The sequence below is a fragment of the Numida meleagris genome, chromosome 3 (genome assembly GCF_002078875.1).
Source record: "Numida meleagris isolate 19003 breed g44 Domestic line chromosome 3, NumMel1.0, whole genome shotgun sequence".
Lineage (NCBI taxonomy): Eukaryota > Metazoa > Chordata > Aves > Galliformes > Numididae > Numida > Numida meleagris.
The window spans coordinates 36,710,826-36,731,740 of NC_034411.1; the positions used below are offsets into that span (position 1 = coordinate 36,710,826).

The 20,915-nt window shown below is 37.6% G+C and overlaps 1 protein-coding gene across 3 annotated transcripts in view; it reads right to left on the bottom strand.

The window, feature by feature from the left end:
• Window positions 1-20,915, bottom strand: part of CHRM3 (cholinergic receptor muscarinic 3) — a 276,313-nt gene that overhangs the window by 189,432 nt on the left and 65,966 nt on the right. For all 3 annotated transcript variants that reach the window (XM_021392502.1, XM_021392501.1, XM_021392503.1), the window contains one exon: window positions 3,068-3,180. The gene's annotated coding sequence lies outside the window, so the exon portion shown is untranslated. The remainder of the gene's footprint in view (window positions 1-3,067; window positions 3,181-20,915) is intronic.

Consider the following 20,915-nt stretch of genomic DNA (forward strand, 5'->3'; position numbering starts at 1 on the left):
TGTCTACACTGTGTAATACTCTAAAATACAGCTTGTAAGTATTCAGACTTTGGGATACCTACTGCAGCTTTTTAACTGAGCATTCTGGGCTTATTTTCAGTGTGCCTACCAAGTAATGAGATCATGTACTTAAAATTCTTCAGTTATTCTTATAACTTAACATATGGTCTCACCCACTTATCTTGTTTGTAGATGTTCTGACCTTTAATGTTTTATATATCCTCTTTTTAATTATCATAAATGCCTCCTAAACAGCAGCTAGCATCTGCTCTTTACAGCTTTTTTTTTGCCATTCTGTGCTGACTCTACATATTCATTATCTAAAAAAACACTTTAAATATTAAAATACTACATGAAGTTTCTCAATATACAGGAGGCAGTTCAGATTTTGTTTGATTTTGTCTGTTTTTAAATTCAGTGGAGCTGACTGTGCTTTTCAGCCACAAAAACATGCCAAAATTGGTATCAAATGGTTTAAAGCAACATGAAGATACAATGGGTACTCTAACTGTACATTTTCACATTTCCAGTACTCCTTACTTGTAAGACATTCCATTTCCCTTTCACATAACTTCCTGTACCTTAGCATACCCTCTAAAAGGCTGACAGCATCAGCTCAACACATCCTTTTGTAGTAGGTTTCCCCAGTCTAGCTAAAGGAGTATGAGATTTGGGAGCAAAGTGGAACTACTATTACTATGACTATAAATTACTATTTTACAGATTCTAAACGTCTATTGATGTCTTGAATCTTCCTTCTTCTGTAGGGTTTGAATTCAATAAATAAGGCCCATCTAGTCTCAAGATAACATTCCTGCTGTAGTAGTGGTAAAATATCCTCTAGAATTTGCATTGTGTACGAACATTCAGTCTACTTCCTTATGTCCATGTTAAATTAAATCTGGCAAGAGAGAAACCTTGACCTAAGTTTCTAGGTAATTGAAAATCTCTATTTAGTGCTGAGAGGGCCTTATAGTGAGGGGGAGACCAGCATGCCCTTCTCAGACGTGTCCTCTTTGCTTGAATGGTACAGCTGATGAATAGACTGCCAAAGCAAGCAGGTTTTTTGTTTGTTTGTTTGTTTTTCATCATATGCACAACATAAAATGACATTTCCTAAGCAAGAATTTAAAATATGACATTTTATTTTTTTTTAGTTTGGTCATGGAGGAAACACTGCAGACTGTATTCTGTTCTCATGTGGGAGGACACAGAGAATAACTTCAGTAAAATTTGGTTCAGCTGATCTCTGAACAGGAGACAAAATTCTGCAGTGTTTACACATGCAGGGTAGACATCCTTTTCTCTGTTTAAAGAGGTTAGTCCTTCCACCAGACCTGTCACAAGGCCCTTATTTGACCATGAATCAGTGCACATTCAGGATGCAAAAACAGGCTCAGAAATGCATGGCACACTGCTGATAAGGAAGAGGAGAAAAGAAAAGGTCAAGTCTTTGAAGCAAATCAGCTAATTCGGCAAATAAAAAGCCTGGTTAGGGAACAATGCAGAACTCAATGAATACCCGGGGAACTGCCTCACAGAATCAACAGGTATTAGATAAACCATCAAACAGTATCACATTTTTTTCCCAATAATTTGCCAGTGGAAACAAGTGAGGTGATGTTTTCTTTGCTATTTATCTGGTTATCTGGTGTTAGAGCTGTCTGGTTTAGGCATGCCATTTGAAATGCAAAACCAGATTGACACTGGTAAGAGAAGTAGATGAAAGGTGCCCTCCAAAGGAGGGAAAAGGCATGCTATACCTCTGGCCATTTCACTGTGTAAACAACTTACTTCCACCAAAAATAACAGTAACCAATTTCACTGGCAAATATCCCTATCCATTTATACAGGATATTTAAACATGTCTTTCCATTATCAAATGCAAACACATCTCTGGAAACTGTATTGCTTCTGTGTCACTTCATTACAGTACTTAAGCACATCATAAGAATGGTTTTGACTAATTCAATTGTTTTGACTCTTCTCACTGCTTTCATCTCTTTTTTTTTTTTTTTTTTGTACTTTTGCATATTTCTATGGACTCTGAAATCTAGAACAGGAGTGGAAAATAAAAAATACTTTTCATGCTGGCATGTCAGATCTTTTCTTCCAACTTGTAATATAGACTCACACGTAAGGTAACAAACTTTTACAGATAGTTCTTAACAATAGCTAATCATCTATTCCAGAAAACTCAGTATCTATCACAAATAAACTTTGCCCTAAGAGCCAGGTTAAAATCCTTTAAAAAGGGAGAAGGACAAGACCATGGGAATTTTAACTTCAAATGCTTAACCTGATATTTGGGCAGGATTCTGGTCTGCTATTTCTGGTGTATTATAGTTAGTGGAACATTTTGATTTCCAAATTTGGTTTGTCAATGTTAAACTTCCATTTAGCCAAATGAACAGTTAGAACTTTGGATCTCATTATTGCACGTCAGGACACTGTGGAAATCATAAATGGTAGTTTTGTAATCATAAATGGTAGTTTTGTTATACTATGTGAAGCTTTGTTTTTAATATTATCAACATTACTTATAGATGCTACAAGAAGAATAACTGTAGGCACAAAATATAGACACAGTGCAAAAATAAAACTGAAAACTGCTGTAAATATTTTCTCCAACATGTTTTTCCTATGTTTTCAATTATATTTCTAACACAGTTGCTTTTTTTCCCCTTAAATACATAAAATGCATTGTGATATGTGATACTAAAATGAACATTTGACTTGAATCTAATTTGACCTAAAATATTACACACTGAGATAAAGATGATTTCAAGCTGAAAGGAGAAATAGCAATTCAAGGTGTATATAATGATCTTTGCATAGCTCCAAAATCATCTAAAAGGAGAGAAAAGTTTTGTAAGTCAGTTTTTTAAAAATCCTTGAACAGCTTAAGAACTGTTTTCTGTGCATAAAGTAAATTAACAATGCTAGGCTAATCCATGTGAAAACAATGTGAGCACCAGCCAGTGAGGTTTATTGTAGATATCAGTTCCTTCTCTGAAGTAAATAGAAAAGGTATTTATTGAGTATGTAATATAGGAAGAAAACTCACCATGAACAAGGAAGAGGAGATGTATATATCATGTTTCAGATGACTGTAGATCATCCAGCCTGCAGCTGGATGTACCATGCACTGCTGAAAGATTTTGCCATAATGGTCAAGATCTAAAAAAAGAAACACAAAACATAATCAGACAAAGAAATAATAAAATATGAGTGTTCCTTGTTTAAAACACGTTATCCTTCATTGCTCTTTAAAACATACTTTCCTTAAGGAAAGTTAGAAAAAGCCTGTTTCATTGCATCATCATCTAGCAAGAGTTTCTCTTATAATAGCTGTAATGCATTTTGTTTAGTTACTTCATTCACAGTTCTTTTGAAGATTTTTCAGCTGTCAGACTTTTCAGGATTCAGATTCTTTATTCATTTTTGTTTTATGATAATTGTTTTATGGACTCTTACTCAAATCAATGTTTTCCAGGGCTAACTACTATACTTTTTAGCTTCTTGAAAAAAAAACTTACTGAATCATTCTTCCATAGTGCTTCCATACTCCTAGGAAATGCTGCAGAAACACTGATTCAAACTGAATATTTGACAAATATGGGAGATACAAGTTTGCTCAAAGTGAAAAGAGATGGTAGAGGTCTACATTTTGAAGAATTTCATTTCAGTATTTTCAGTTTTCAGTATTTTCTCTCAGAAGAATCTTTACTTCAAATTTGAGGTTAAAATAAAGTCATGACTAAAGTGAACATGTGATCAGAACACTGTGGCTGGCCTTTCACAGATCATTTTGAAACCAGGGGAGTCCCAAACATGTTTTTAATCAGCGATAGAATGAAATTTCAGAAGTTCACCTCAGGTGAGGTTTTACACTTTCCGTGGAACTGCGTAGATCTTTATTAAATTGATTTTATTATCAAATCATTATCAAATTGATTTTCTTTTCACATTTAAAGAGAAAAGCTTAACTTAAATGAGTGTAATTTTCTGACTATTTTCCAGAAATTGTTTGCAACCACATCTTCCTTTTGTCCCGTACATGTAAATTGGTTGATTCAGGAAGCTGCATGAGCCTTCCAAATACTTAACCCTCTGTCCTGCCCTTCTTCTCAAAAACTCTGTTAGAAACACTGAATTATGGACTCACTCAAGTCACATACAAATTTATTAAAATTGGGTGGATAGAAAATGTCGTCACACAAATTTTCTACAACCAAATATTCTTATCTAAAATTACTGTACAAGGGAAAGAAATTTTTAATTGGCAGAAATGCGAGAATATTTTATCACTGTGGAGACTTCTGTGAAAATCAAAACAAACATGCTTAGGAAAAGACATTTCAGTCACATCCAATCATTTTTAGTGCATGTTCTTCTAAATAAATACTTTCCTATACTCATTTTCTAATGCTTTTTCAAGGATAAAACTACATATTTTACTAACTACATTTTTAACTAACTACATATTTTACTAATGTACTTATATTTACATAATTCTACTTTTCCAAAAGAGTGGTCAGGAGCTGGAATGGGCTGCCCAGAGAGGTGGTTGAGTCACCATCCCTGGAGGTGTTCAAGAAACATTTAGATATAGCGTTGAGAGACATGGTTTAGTGGGGTTATTGGTGGTAGGTGGATGGTTGGACTGGATGATCTCGTAGGTCTTTTTCAACCTAGCTAATTCTATGATTCTATGATTCTAAATTTTCAAACATGGTCAGACTTTATGCAGACACTCAGTAACTTAAAGTAGATCCTACACCTGGCCACTTACTGCTCCTGCCTCCTGCATCCCTGCTGCCTTTTCAGCACAAGAGAATAGGAGTTGGGGAACACTTTATCTTTCAAGTCAGGTCTGTCTCCAGCCATTCACCCCTTGGCTACAGACCCAGCAATGTTGGTGTTAGGGACAGAGCAGTGCAGGGTTAGGCAGACACAGAGGAAAGGCAGACAGCTTAACCTGGTTCTGCAGCTACGGATATGTGCTCAAACTGTACCCTTGTTTTGAGAAGTATTTTATCTGTGGAGACAGCACTTCACTGTTTACAGTAATATTTTAATGTGGTATTATTAGTTTTCAGCTTTATTATAACATGCCAATGCATTATGTGATAGAAAATTCTGAAATGTTTGGCTAATTAGGGCAATTAAATTCAAAGAATATGTGAAAAAAATGTTGAAAATTTTATATGGTCACTTGGGATCTTTTAGAAGATCTTCTTAATTCTTCACATAGGGTCTTCAAGAACTGATATTTTTAGGATAATCTCTTTCCCTAAGATGTTTAGATAAAGATGTCTACTTTATTTAAATGACTCACTTTTCACCATTTCCAACTCAGAATTTAAGAAAAAGCACCAGCCTGGCTTTGCCAAGACAAAGAGATGGGCAATCACATAACTAGATTTTCCCCTCAAGGGTAACCTCTCTTGAACAGGATTAGACTTCAGTTGATAGTAGAATCAAAACAAACAAACAAAACAAAATGAAAAAAAAATATGTGGAGAATTTTTCACTCTCTCTGTTCTCTCCCTTAAAATATGTAAACGTCATGCGATAACTCCAAAATATTTTTGTTGTTTTTCTTTTTAATATACACCAGCATATACTCTGCTTTCCACCACATCAGCACCTTCCCCAGAATTTTCACAAAATTCATCTAATTTCTCTTTGCAATGTGAAAAGCTGTAGGCATAGAGAGCAGTCAGTGAGTACAATGAACAGGGCCTGGACAGATAATCTTCATTTTCTGAATAACTGTACTTTCTTTAATAATTACACTATTGCAAGTAGTGGTAAACTCATATTTTGGCCTGTGGTATTTTGACTGCCGTATCTTAAGAAATAAAAATGAACTTCGCAAGGTTGAACACCACTGTGGGTTTTTTTGGTGTTTTTCTTTTTTTTTTTTTTTGAGTACACACAAGAACAAATAAGGCAATATTCTCAACAGAGGCTTTTTCTAAATATTTGCAGAAGTTATTAAACTCTTAATTTTATCTCCTGCAGCAACCTGACTTATTTTACAACAATAATATTTAAGTGTTTTTTAAAAAAGGGAAACAAGACCAAAACATCCGCAATACTAACAGCTACAAATCTGCTCATAGCAGCTAGGCTCGGTTTGTTGCCAGCATGCAAGTGGCATGGTGGGATGGTGAGAGGCTATTCCTTCCCTGCTGAGCACAAACACATAGCTGGAGGTGCACACAGCCAAGTAGAAGACCATGGACCTTGCACATCAGCATCACAAATGGACAGTGCAAGCAGCCCCAGGATGGGAACAGGGACAAGCACAGTGGAACAGCGGGCAGCACGCACTGAGTTTTAAGGTCAGAGAAGCAAGAAAGGACAAAGTCTCCAATGACGGGGTAAGACTGGGTTCACTTGGAAACAAATTTAGACACTGCCATCTCCACAAAAGCACTTCTAAAATAGGGCAATTTTTTCACTATCTTAAGTAGCCACATAAGCATCCAGATGGAACATGAATTAGCAATTGATTCCATTAACTAGAAAAGTTGTTTTCAAGGATATGATTATAATTGACAGAAGTAGTTTGCAGACATTGTTCTCTATCAAATTCTATGCTGTCATTTGAAAAAGGGTAAGTCTTTTTTCTAAAACACATCCCATACTGAAAACTAATCAGAAACCATGAGTATTTTGAACATATTTCACAACCAGTGAAAGGTGATTCTTGGAAAGCTAATTGTAAATGCTCAGCTAACACTGAGAATGTTCCCGAATCTCTTATGTTCCCTCCAGTCAAGCTCTGCAGGCCTGTTCCCTTGCTGCTCCCCCACACCTGCAGAGACAGCCTCAGGAACACAGCATGCGGCCCTCCAAAACACAAATTTGCTTGTTATGTACATCAATTTCCACTTATCAAAACGTATCACAGAGGAGATCATTTTACATAGCTGCAACACTAATTCTGAGCATAATTCTTGAGCTCCTTTCCTTTTTTTTTTGAAATCCTTTCAAAAAGCTCCTTTTTTTTTTTTTTGAAAACCATGGCTGCTACCTAGCAGCATTAACAAAAAGAAAATGCAGAACCCCAGAAGCTTCATCACCTCTACACTATGCTAACCAGGACCCACCACGTAAACATGTACAAATGCTAAGGAACTTTTATGATAAACACTCGATGTACAGCTCACTTTAAATTAGTGATGGTATTCAAATCGATTGCTATGTATACAATTTTCCTTATCTGCATGAAAATCTCTTGTTAGGTTTCGTTATGCCAAGATTTGCGTTGAGGGCAGGCTAAATGCCAACTGATTATTATAATACACTGAAGAATAACAATATATTAATTGTGTACAGCAGGAAGAGAAACTGGATGCATCTGTCCCCTTATAATGAACTAAACTGGATCGTATCCAGATGACTGAACATTTTGGCCCCTGGCAACTCTTGTAACTGTTGTTTTAATCAATCTTTGGTTTATGTTATGAATATGCAATATTTTAGAACTGTGGATTTGCCTATTATTGCTCGAAACTCTCAAGTTTGTTTTAACAGTGAGACCTTATAACCACAATGCCTAATGAGTACTGATAAAGCACTTTTTAGTCCTTATAAAAACACTATTAGCCACTGACCTATTTTCAAAGTGTAACCAATCAAGCTTGATCCAAAAAAAAATCTGCTCCTCAGAGGCCAAAGAATATGACTTTCCATTAAAATGCTATTTTCCAAAAAGAATAAATGTCCAAAAAGTAAATGTAATTTACTTAATTAACTGTACTAGGAGCACAGTTAATTAAAAGTACATCTGGCAGCACGCATTGTTCAAAAAAAAAAATCTCAATTTTCACAAGGATTTGGCTGATATTAGCTTTTCAAACAATGGATTTTCAATTCAGTCTCAGGAGGAGAGGGCCAAACACCTGTGATCTCTGGACAATGAGCAATGCTTATAGTAGAGATAATTAAACAGTGGAACAGAAGTTACATTTCCTTTGCACATCCTTTATTGCTTTTTACACAGTGATCCCCTACTATACTACAACCTTATTCAGTGATAGCAATGAATTTAAGACTTCAACACTGATACATGTAACAATTACATAGTATTTTAATTTATTTCAAAATAAGAATACATTACTCATCAACAGTGTCAGTTTGGTTTGAAGGTGAGGTAGGAAGGTATGGCAGTCAGTAGTGGTATCTTTTATTTCTGCTGAGTATTTATTAGAAGTATTTAGATGAACAATTTGCTCTTAATTTCCCATTCAAACCATGGTTTGCATCTGCATTTAGGCTATTTATTTCACATCAGCATGAAGGCTAAATGCTGTGCTAACACTTGTCTGCATGGTTTTTAAGCGCTTTGTTGAAAAATACCTGTTTTGCTGCTGTAAGGGCACTGAATAGCAGAGTCAACATGTCAGTTCATATAGGCAGATGCTGAACATCACCTCTTACATGGGCATGGATGGAAATAAAACCGATATCATTTTGAATACCAATAAAACCAAGTATCATTTTGAAATGCTGTGTAATTTTTAAAAGTCTTTCTTCCTAAATCAGTGCATGAACTTCCCTTGTCACTCACTCTTTTTCATTAGCAGGGCATCAGGCAAAGAAATAGGGCTAATGTATTTCCTGTGAGGGAGCTCTGTCCTGAGCAAACACATAATGCAAACGTGACATTCGTTCTCCAGTGCTGCCATGAACATCCTTTCTGTGACCTACAGGTGCTGCAAGGCTGACTTTCACAGCAGTATTTGGTCTCCGACTGAGTCCCTGTCAAAGGAACAACTGTGCTGTGTACCTGTCGACTACCTAGTTCTTTCTCTTTTTTTTCCCCCTCTTTCTCTCCTAAATGAAAAGTTTCTGATCTATTTTACACCTGGCAGAAAATGGTTCTGTTGGCATCCCTCGACCCCAAATATTCTTAATGCATCAATGGCAAAAAGGAGATGCCACCTGCCAAGGACTCTGCTTCTCAACACAGTAAAATTCTGTAAACAGCCACTGATACTGCAAATCAAATAGTTACAGCTTCACATTCCATGAAACAAACAATATCTGGGGGAAGTACAGATGCTCCTGCACATCCTGTTTTTCCATACTATCATTTCCTCACCTTTTGCCTTTCAGTTAGGAATAAAGCAGGGGGATAAGGAACAAAGTCAGAACTGATGGTATGAGCAGGTAGCCTATCATAGAATCATAGAATCACCAAGGTTGGAAAAGACCTACAAGATCATCCAGTCCAACCATCTGCATATCACCAATAATTCTCAGTAAACCATGCCCTTCAACACAACATCTAAATGTTCCTTGATCACCTATAGGGTCGGTGACTTCACCACCTCCCTGGGCAGCCCATTCCAGCACCTGACCACTCTTTTGGAAAAGTAGTATTTCCTAACATCAAGTCTGAATCTCCCCTGGCACAACTTCAGGCCATTCCTTCTAGTCCTACCACTAGCTGCATGAGAGAAGAGGCCGACCTCCTTTCAGGTAGCTGTAGAGAGCAACAACAATTCATTAAAAAACAAGACTAAAGGAAAATAGTGTTTTATCTAGGAATTAAGTCTATCCAGAACTGACCACAGATAAAGTCTGCGGGCAGAACAGGGCTCCTTTGGTCAAACCATCCTGAGAGTAGGAGCATGACTGTGCTCACTATACACCTGCAGAATAGCTACTAATCCCTTAATGAATTGGTGTTAATTAACACCAATTAACACTAAATATGCCAGCCATGTCATCACCTGTGGAAAAAAAATAACAAATATTCAAATGCCACCTACAGTGTATTGTAATAAAACCTGCCAGGGAGAAATGAAGTTGAAATAGCTTCATGGCACCTCCTCCTAATTTTCAATATGCATCACCACCAGCAATGTGGACTTGGATCAGCAGTGAGGCAGTGGCACAAGGTCTGGTTTTACTCCCCACTGACACCCAATGCAGAGCTGCAGATGCCTAGTGCATATGCTACCTGGGATTAAAAATATGAGAACAGTCCTTTCTTCTTGGGAGCAAAGAAAGAATTTAAGAGGTGGCGGAAAGAATGCTGCAACTTCAGAGCCTGCAGGTCACAATCTCACAATATAAGGTAATTTAAGCTGTCAATACTGGCCATTTTGCAGTGCACAGAATGAGGTTAGTGACAACGTTATAAATAAAAGTCATGGCCTTCACATTAGTTGGATTAGCTGTTTTCATCTGGCAACTACTGATGCAATGTGTTTGTCTAGAGTTCATTATGATTTCCCTCACTGTGATATATGTAGGCTGCAAAGGCCTTAGCTCTGAGGCCTTGGAGACTGCACACTGTTTTCTTCTGACAGATGCAGTTGTGAAATGTTAAAGATTCTCCCCTCCTCCGTTAAAAATATAAGAAGAAAAAAATAAAAAGAAATAGTGGCATTTCAGAATCAAGTGTAATTTCACATCTGCACCTTCTAAACTGAAGAAAACTCACTTGAGGACATGAGAGGAAGTAGGTTATTGCAAAATCAGAAAGATTTTGCAGATATATGGATTTGAGAATTATTGGTAAGACAAACTTCTTTTTCTTTTCTCTTCTCAGCCTGATCTAATGGGTGTCAACCTGCCCATAGCAGGGGGTTTGGAACTAGATGATAGTTAAGGACCCTTCCAACTGAAACCATTCTATGATTCTATGGTGATTTTCTGAGTCATATAGGAAAGACAAATACATTCCTAAGACTTCACATCTTGCTCTGCTGCCGGGCCATAAACCAGTAATGAGCTCTCAACTCTGTGCATCAGAGCTGCTTTCTTATTAAATCATACCACCAGCTAAAACACAGTCAGCATCTATGTGCTTACAAGAGTCAGGCATCAGTCAAAAACCCTCAGAGACCTCATGGTTACAGGTTAAAGCCAGAAACATACAGGCAGTTCTAAAAAGGATGCAGCAGAGAACACCAGAGAAAAAAACGTTTTAAAACTCAGTTGGGAAGAAGTTGAAAAGCAATGGTACTCCACCTCTCCTACCTCAGACATCACAAAAAGGAGATACCAAGAACTGGAAGCATTGCTTTCTCCTGAAGGTTACAGTTCACAAAACACCTGTTTAGAATGGCAGGTTTGTGGCAAGGGAAGGCCAGAAGCTCAAAACAGGGAATACGTGGTCTAGGACAACAATTAACTCTGTCTCTCAGGAAAGGGAGACAATGGACTCACTTGCCAAAGCATTGTTGCTGAGGGATGAAAAGACAGTGGAGATACCAGAGGCATAGACCACAAGTTTCTTCTAGCTTCTAGAAGAATTGCGTTGGAAGTAGGATCCTGAAAGTAGAAGAGAAGCCACAAGAGATAGGAATAAAGAAGAGTTAGAAAATTTGAGTACATTTATTTTCCTATGTGCTGTGGTTTAATCCAACAGACAGCTCAGCACCACACAGCCTTTTCCTCGCTTCCCCATTGTCCCAGTGGAATGGGGGGAGAATTGGGAGAAAAAAAAAGCCGAACTCACAGGTTGAGGAAAAAAATATTTACTGAGACAGAAAAGGAAGAGTGAAATAACAGTAATGAAAATAATATATATATTTATCAAACAAGTGACATGCAAAACAATTGCTCGCCACCCGCTGACCAATGCCCTACACAGCAGCAGTCCCCGACTGCTCAACTACCTTCAGTTTCATGAGTTTTTTTTACACGATGCTATATGATGCGGAATGTCCCTTTGGTCAGTTCAGGTCAGCTGTTTTGGTTCTGTCCCCTCCTGGATCTTTGTGCCCCCCAGGCCTCTCACTGGCAGGACAGTGTGAGAAGCTGAAAAACTAAAGTGTCCTTGGCCCTGTGTGGCACCACTCAGTAACAGCTAAAACATCAGTGCGTTATCAACATTGCTTTTCTCCTGAAGCCAAAACATAGCGTCATACCTGACACTATGAAAAAAAATCAACTCTGCCCCAGGTGAAACCAAGACACTGAAAATATAGTATAGCAAAATGCCTAAGGAACAAGTACTTTGCTACAAAGCGTAAAATGCAAGAAGTTCAAAGTGCTTTGAGATAACGGAGAATGTCCATCAGTTCACAATATATGCAACACTCTAAATTGCTGAGCAAATTAGTTCAGCAGATGCCTTCTGTAATTAAGGCATAAGTACACACTGTACAAGCCCCAGATAGTCAAATCATATTACTGATTTTATAGAAGGTGGTAAAACACAATTTTTAAAATCTATTCTTGTTACTGTTTTAGTATAATCCCTATTCTAAACTAACCTCAGAAAACAACAACAAAATCAGCAAACTTTTCACACACAAGTGATGCTGCTTCCCCTGACTAAGATGCTGTTAGCAAAATCTGAATGCTCTTCTTCTACATCCCTCTTCGTCTGTTTGGCTAGGAAGACACAAAGCTATTACAGTGTCTCAGAAGGTACTTTTTCGGGAAATAAGAAGAGATGGGCAGTATTTTTTCTGCTAATTAGATATAAACAAATAAGATAAAGAATTCTGATACTACAGGATGTTCTGTACTTTGTTATGTGGTAGATTTATTAATAATAATTATGAGAGTAAGTTACAACCAAAAATCATTAAAGTGAGATTAAAGGCTTATGCTAAACCTATAAAAGCTATGACCTAAAGAGTAACCTTCAGATATTAAAAAAGCTTCCAAAAAACAAGGCAAGAACATGCTATATATGGAGGAATAATCACACTGTAAACTTTAGGGAGATGTCTGAAGACCCATACTATAGATATATATATGTATGTATTTGATTGGGATAAGAATTAGAAATGCGAATGGAAGAGAATAATAGTTTTCAGAACCTGACAGACTTCAGAACACCTTTCTTTAAATTACCTTGTGCCAATACTTTTTTTGTAGATAAAACAGGTACAAATGCTTGTGCTTCAAAAAGAACAATATTTGTAGAGTTAAAGCAAAACAACACCTAAACCTCTCTCTTTTCAGTGTCTGATTTGCCAATTCAAACATTTGGGCTATAGGTTTCTATTGCACTTGTATTTTTCTGCTTTCAAAGGCTCAGAAACAACATTCCAGATATTGCAAATTTCTACTCTGGAGAATATCCAGTACCACGTGGACTCAAAATGTGGCAAAGCAGGTTGACATCATGACGCTTTGCATTCAGATGCTACAAAAAAAGGCCCAATAAAAGCTAAATTACAAAACTGAAATAGATGTTTTCAGTATGGGTCAGATGGAATCTGACAGCTTATTTCCTGAATTGTTTTTCCCATTTTCTATCAGATATGTGCCAACAGGATGCACAAAATGGAAGATTTTCTGTTTACATGTTTTTCAATGCTTTTTTTGCACCATGCACAACTAAAAGCAAGGCCATTTTCTCCCACTGGACACAGCGTTCCTGCCTGAGCCATCTCACAGCAAGGAGAGACCAGCGTTCAGGGTTCTTTCAGCACCCCTGCTGAGATCTCTTGGCACCTCCAGGCAAGGCCCACCAAGCCCAAGGTCTTCGGGGGCTTCTCAGCAAGCATGTGACTCAGCAATTCCTACATTTTCTAGTCTCCCAGTCTATGCTCTTTATTCTGGTCAGGAACAGATGAGTTCTCTTGAGTATGGACGCCTCACGCCTGCTGGTACTGGTGTGCTGACAGCTCCCTACCTATACCAAGAAGCTGGGAAGTTTGCAAAACCAAGTGCTTTAATGATAAATTTGAATGGTAAGCACTGCTGAGTATCCCCAGTGCTCCCCAGTGCTCACCAATACTGTGCCTCTGAAACAGGCAACTGGTGAAGAGCACAAACATACAGAACAAGCAGTGAAGGAGAAGAGCACAAGCACTTGCTGTCTTTTACCAATCGACTCCTCAGAGACGAGAATGATTTCAAGGCTAGTGAAGACTAATTTTTACGCCATATTTATCTCAAATCCCATAATAAAACAATTAGAATAATTCAATAAAACATCATCAACAAAAGATTCTTTGATTAAAACACAATACTCTTGTGCAGTCACAACTTTCTCCCTCTATCTTTATTATTCAAGATTGTTATCTCATACTACCCACAAAGCCATGTAACTTTATAACTGTGCTTTATACAACATAACAGGATAACTGTGTACCTAGTAAATCCTACAAGTACAAAACCTAATCCTGCATTGCAACAGCTTTCTGAAGGGTAAGGGAAAACAAGCAGATATGATTGTTACATCCTGGTGGAATACAAGCAAATATTTTATTTAACAAATACATACTATATTTATTTGCTTTTAAAAAAGATTTCAGTGAAAAAGTGACTTATATTCCATGCAGGTACCATCCAGAGCACGTGGTGTCAACAGCATTTCTACTGTGCATCCTCTGAACTTTCAACCTTGCAGAGATTCCAAAATTTTGTTTGAGGCATACACTTTTGCTTTAAACAGTCTTTTCACATAGAAGATGTTTAATTATATTCCTGAATCAGTTCTAAGCATGTAACATGGGTTTTTTTGAAGCATTAGAGGATTATGAAAAACTAGTTTGAAATTTGAATATACAAAGTAAGTTCGCACGAATGTTTCCAAAGAGTAAACTCTAAGAGATGATGGGGTAAAGGGGGAAGTCTTTTATTTTGATTTGTGTTTTGCTGTTTCCATCTCTAAGAAAAACCAGAGCCACTGTTAAAAATAATAATAATAAACCTCTACAAATGCCTGTGTTTCATTTTCATTAGTATTTCACTACTACTGTTCTTTTTTCCTTAATAGAAAGACAATCATCTTCCAATATATCCTTCACAGAGGGTCTTTCATACTTGATGCCCATTTGTTTCTCTATTTGCTTCCCCAAAATATATAATTATATAAGCTGCAGGAAATCAATATTTCAAATACCAATGCATTTCATGCAGTACATCAGTAATACAAAAACAGTATTATTATATAGAACAAGGGCATCAAATTTAACCCTGCTCTCCACTTTAAGTAATTAGGAGCATATATTTGAAATTCCTAAAATCCTCTTAAGTAGCTGTAAAACAGCCATTGCTACAGTATCAGTCTCAAGTTCAGTAACAGAGCAGTGAATTTCAGACATTTAAAATAATAGAAAAATCACATTCTGCTTGTCAGGCTTTCAACCAAAATATATATGCAAGGTATATTTGCAAGGAAATTACAGCACCGAGTTCAGTTCTCTTTTTTTCCACCCAAATCATAGTGGCTTAAACTGTAAATATGATAAAACTAGAGACTGAGAGGGAAAAAAAAAGAAGTAGATTACCCATAAAAAGCATTAATTCTAACCTTAAATTTGTTTTACTATAAAGTAATGATCAGCACTTCTCAATACTGTTTTTGTTGGGTTTTTTTGTTTGTTTTAAACCTGTAGTTCAAAATCAGGTAGATGAAAGCACATAAGAAGTAAATAAAATAAGCATTTTTGACATGATTGCTGCCTCATAAAGAATAATTTGGCTGTAACTATAAAAAAAAAAAACAACAAGGATTCTTCTTTAGAATTAAAAGATTTTGAGACAGTAAATTTCTTCTTTGCACTAAAAACCTCATTAAACATTCAGGTTATACACAGAGAAACATGGAAACCAAATACTGCACACTCCCTTTTAAAACCATTTGCTTTTGAAGCAAATCGCCCATGAATTAATGAAAACAATGAGGTGCTCAGCGATCCTGAACAAAGCTAGTGGAGAAGTACATGCAAAAATGTAGCAACCTTAGGATTGCCTCAGAAACCGGCTTCTACAGATAAAACATCTTGGAGGGGAAAAAGAGAAGAAAAGAGGGAAGAGAGAAAATACTGATTAACTAAGTGGAGTTTAGTTTCAGTATATACTGGTAAAATCAATGAAGATCTTTACTACCTATATCCATGACTGCTATGATACAAGGCCAATCTCACAAAGTGAGATCTCAAACACAGTCTTCTTCCTCCAACTGAAAAAAAAAAAAAACAGCCATTTCTCAGACTCCCTGCTGACAGGCAACTGTATACTTTAAAAAGTGACCACAGTAAGTCAACAAACCTTAATTACTATCTCTTTCCAGGCAAAGCAAACTATTTTTGTAATAGATTTTGTTTCTCCAACTGTTTAAGGCAGTAATTATAATTGTATGATTTTAATCCCATATTGGAGAATTAGCACTGAAGTCCACTTTGTACATCCAGCCAAACTAAAGATTTTCCTGCCCAGTGACCTGAACACATTTCATTATTCCGAAGATTTGAACATTTTCCTTTAGAAACCAGAGCATAAGCCACTGAAGTGAGATAGCTGAAGACTTTCTATTAAGAAATAGAATCATAGAATTGTTTGAGTTGGAAGGGGTCTTTAAAGGTCATCTAGCTCAGGGTCATCTTCCTAAAAATGGGTGCTATATTGCCTTGTTCCCAGTCACAATGGACTTCACCTGACCACCATGACTTTTCAGATACTATTGAAAATGGCTTGGCAACTACATCAGCCAGTTCCCTCAGGACTCTGGGATGCATCTCATCAGGATCCATAGACTTAGAGGTGTTCAGGTTCCTCAGGTGGTCTCGAACCTGACCTTCCCATACCGTGTGAGGGTCATTGTTCCACCATTGCCCACTTCTTACCCATTCACTTGAGGGATGCATGAAGAACAATTGCCAGTGAAGTCTGAGGCAAAAAAGTTGCTGAGTACCTCAGTCTTCTCTTTTTCTATTCTCAATAGCCTGCCCGTATTGCTCACTAAGAGAGTACACCTTCTTGAACTTTTCTGGTTGATGTACCTATACCTTTCTTGTACTTCTTTGTGCCCCTTGCCAAATCCAGTTTCAGTTGTGCATTGGCCTTCCTGAGCCCATCCGTACACAGCCTAGCAGCATTCTTATACTCCTCTCAGATTATCTGTCCCTGCTTCCACTGCCTGTGCATTTTCTTCTTGCTCTCCACTTCGACCAGCAGGTCCATGTTCAACCATGCTGGTCTCTTGCCTTCCTTTTCTGACTTCCTACACCTGGGGATGGAGATATCGTGTGCCCTAGGGAAAGCTTCCTTAAAGATCTGACAGCTCTGCTCCTCTCCCTTGACAGATTCCCAAAGGCTTTTGCTGACTAACTCCCCGAAGAGCTAGAATTTGGCTTTCCTAAAATTAAGCTTCTTGCTTTTACTCTTTGCTTGTCTGATATCTCTCAAGAGTGCTGAGGGATACTCCATCATTGTGTGGTTGCTACAACCCAGGCAGCCTCCAATCCTGATGTCACCAATCAGTTCACTTGTGCTGGTGAGCAACAGGTCCATCATTGCATTCCTCCTGTTAGGGCTGTCTATTACCATATTATAGGAGTTTTTACCCAAGTACAATTCATGCTTTAAAAAAAAAACAAAAAAAAAAAAAAAAAAAAAAAAAACCAAAAAAAAACCAAAAACACTTTTATCCTTTTCTTCCTCTTAGTTCTTTTTCATGCTTGAAGCATTTTGAAACATACCATTTTTCTGTAAAGCTGTAGGAGCATAGAGGTACTGCACTGCTTTACAAAAAGGCCCAAGGAGGTCAGAGTTGTCTCCAAAAGTGGCCAAAAGCAAATGCCCAGGCAATAACATAAATGACCTCCAGGCACACCCATTTCCCCAGCCTCCATCTGCCTGACAAAACTGTTGAGCCACATATGTCTTCCATGTATTGCATCATCTCAACCTCCTAAAATTCCTTTTCAATTCCTTACAATTTTCCACTCTATCCCAAATGAGTTTAAACCATTATCAAACTTTGCAACTCAGCTGCTCTCCAATGGAATATGTATTTACTCAAATGAGCAAATTTAACATCAGGTAAACCATTTTTTTTTTTTTAATAGGCTACAATGAAATCACAGTAGCACAAAAAGAAGAAATTTCCTCTCTACAGATAGTTGCCTCCTTCCTTGTTTTCAAGGAAAACACTCAAAAAAAGTAAAGCAGCTGAAAGTCTCAGAGATACCAGGTTTCTACAAGTTTCAGATGAATCCATAGCAGAAACAGGCATCAGTAATGAAAGAATGCCCAGGCAGAAAGTGCAAGGAGAGCAACTCCACTTTAAGCTGCTGGCAACAGGCACACCTGTAGCTCCGGAGATTTCTGTCTGCAAAGAGAGGGAAAAAATTAATAATAAACAGTAGGAGAATCACAGGGCAAAATAGGGAGAGAGATCAGAACCAAAAAATTTCCCATGAGACTGTAATAACAGATGTGACCAGAGGCATAAGGAGCAACTGATATGTTTGGGATAGGAAAATGCGGATGGCTTAAAACAAAAATACAAAGCCATAGGAAATAAGACTGTGCAGAAGGGTGAGATCCACAAGGGCCTGGTATTTCCACAAGAGGCAGAACAGCTGCGTATAAAAGTTCTGCAGGAATGGAGCAATACAGGGTAATCTAGAAGGAGCGGAGTTGGCAGGCAGTGTCCAACAGCAAAAACGTGGAAAGTTTATTTCAACTTTTCCAAGGTTTTCAATGCATTTCAGAAGTAAAGTAACTTTTTTTTTAATCTAAAAATGACTACAACACAAAAATATTTACAAATTCATAGCAACTTTTCATGTTTTGCATCACTGGTAAGGCATCAACTTACCTTCCCATTTTCAAGGTCTTGCATATAATCTGCACTATAGCTCATTTTGCAAGAAATAAAGTACTATGTCATCAATATGGCTGAAGAAAGCAAAGTTACAAAGTGTACTGCTTGTAGGACTGCCTCTTGGACCTCTCGGTATGCTGCTGAATATATAGATTATCAGAGTTTAATCACATGTATGTGCCCAAAAACACACCGAAAGGGCTAGAGAGATACAAGCAAGTAAATGGCAAACCCCCAGCTAGGATGCTGCAGCCTGACTGAAATTCAAAGAAATCTCCCTTTTTTCTCAGGGCTGATAGCTGCTTGAGTCACAGGCTACCAGGCTGGGATCTTGAAGATGCACATCCTGAAGGAAAGCAGCAGAAAATGCTAGGAGAGAGAGCTAAAGGGGCAGGAAGAAACTACACAGTAAGAGAGGAGGTACAAAAGGAAAGGCCATAAACAACATCTAATCAGATTTTGTGTGTTCACCTCCACAGATCTCTGAATTAATGAAAGTAAAATCAGGTGCACACTTCAGAGTCAAGGGCAAGGGAGCAGGCTTGAGGGAACTTTGTCCGGACACTGACTGGGTGCCAGCTATAAATTCTCTCTAAAGAAACTGAATTTGTTACACCGGTAGCTGCTCTGCAACAGCTATCATGGAAGGCAGAAATGACTTCAAGCTCTTGAGATCAACAGCTCGGTACTTGCAGGGCAGCACTGCCAAGGCACTGACCTCCGACAAAGCTGTGAGTGTCTGAATCAGAGATGTTCAGCATAATCCTCTCGTAAAATCTGATGGTGAGTCACCAGGCACAAATAGCTTCCTGCTCGCTCTGCAAACAAGGAAGAGGCAGGAAAGAGCTGAATGAATGAATAAATGGTTTGTATATTTCTTTTCTCCAAAACGCTGGCTCCAAAGGGCATGCAGATGGAGGAAAGGCAGGCGTGGTATGAATGCAGTGGTTCTGCATGGATATTAGGGTAGAAGAAAGGTAAAGGGACAGAGAGAAAGTGAAAAAAGAAAAAAGGAAATGTGACTACAGTCAGGAAATGTAATGCCTTCTTATGAGAGGCCGATTCACAGACATTTTGAGATTAAGCATTGCTTATCATTCATAGAAGTGAAAGAGTCAGGTCTATCGTCTCCGCTGCAGAATCTTCATCCCTAAAAGATAAATATTCTCTAAAGCATAGTTCTGCAGTGAAGATGACATTTTTTCAGAGCTCAATTATTACAATTGTTCTGGAATCTAAGATAAAACTATTTAAATGACAATTCATATTATAGGGAACTTTATGCAACCTATGTCTGGACGGATGTCTCTAGGTGTATATATCCATACATCAAGAGCAAGAAAACATGATGCATATATCATTTGTACTTCCTCTCTAAAAGTAAAGAATCAAGGAAATGCAGAAAGTCCTTTAAACTTCAAGATGTGAAAAGGACCTACCAGGTACTCACATTCAAAGCCACCTTCATCACTATGTGAGAAAGTAAGTACTTTAAAGGACGCGGAACTGACTTTTCCCTATGAATAATTACATAGCAAAATTTTCCTCAGGAATTGTGCCAGGAAGCTGTAGCTGTACAATTTTGTCAGAAATCTGCTAACATCTCACGGGTAGTTTGCTTATTTTTCAGTTCACTGCTTGGCTAGAGACAAGTAAATTAAATCAGGACATGTTACACCCTTGAAATCACCTGATTATCCCAGAATAGTGTCAGGAAGAGATCTGACACTATTTTAAAAACAGCAATGTCAGCAGATACAGTTGTGATGATGGTACCTGACTGACTTTCACTAGTAAGATGATCCATTCCCTGCTTCTATGTACCGTTCCTGCGAGGTCTTGAGAAAGTTCCTTAATTTCTTTGCACTCCACCTCTGAGGAGGACTCATCTGTGTGACAGGTTATCAAGATATAGGAAAAATATTAATACAGCAGTCAATCAAGTCACACCTAGATTCAGATTCATCAAGTCTCCTACTGTTAAAAATGATTCTATTTTTTAAAATCACATATTTTGGCTTCTAAGTTAAAGGTAGAAATTCAGAATAAAATTTTAAAATGTTTAATTACTGCTTCCTGCTGTAAGCATCTTGATCAGTTCTGAAGCATGTACACTGATTTGGCATGTAGCCAATAGGGAAACGTTTTCCTTTTTCAATTGTCAAAAAAGCAATTCTTCTCTGGTTTATCATTTTATGGGAACATCCAGTTTTACTAATCACAGATGTCTACAGAAAGCTCATTTGGCTATTTAGAATTCCCTTGTGCAGCATAAAAAGCAATTAAAATAAAAGTTGGTGTTAAGATGTCTTTATCTCATCAAAGGCATGGATGACTCATTCCTGCTTTATTACTTTGATGT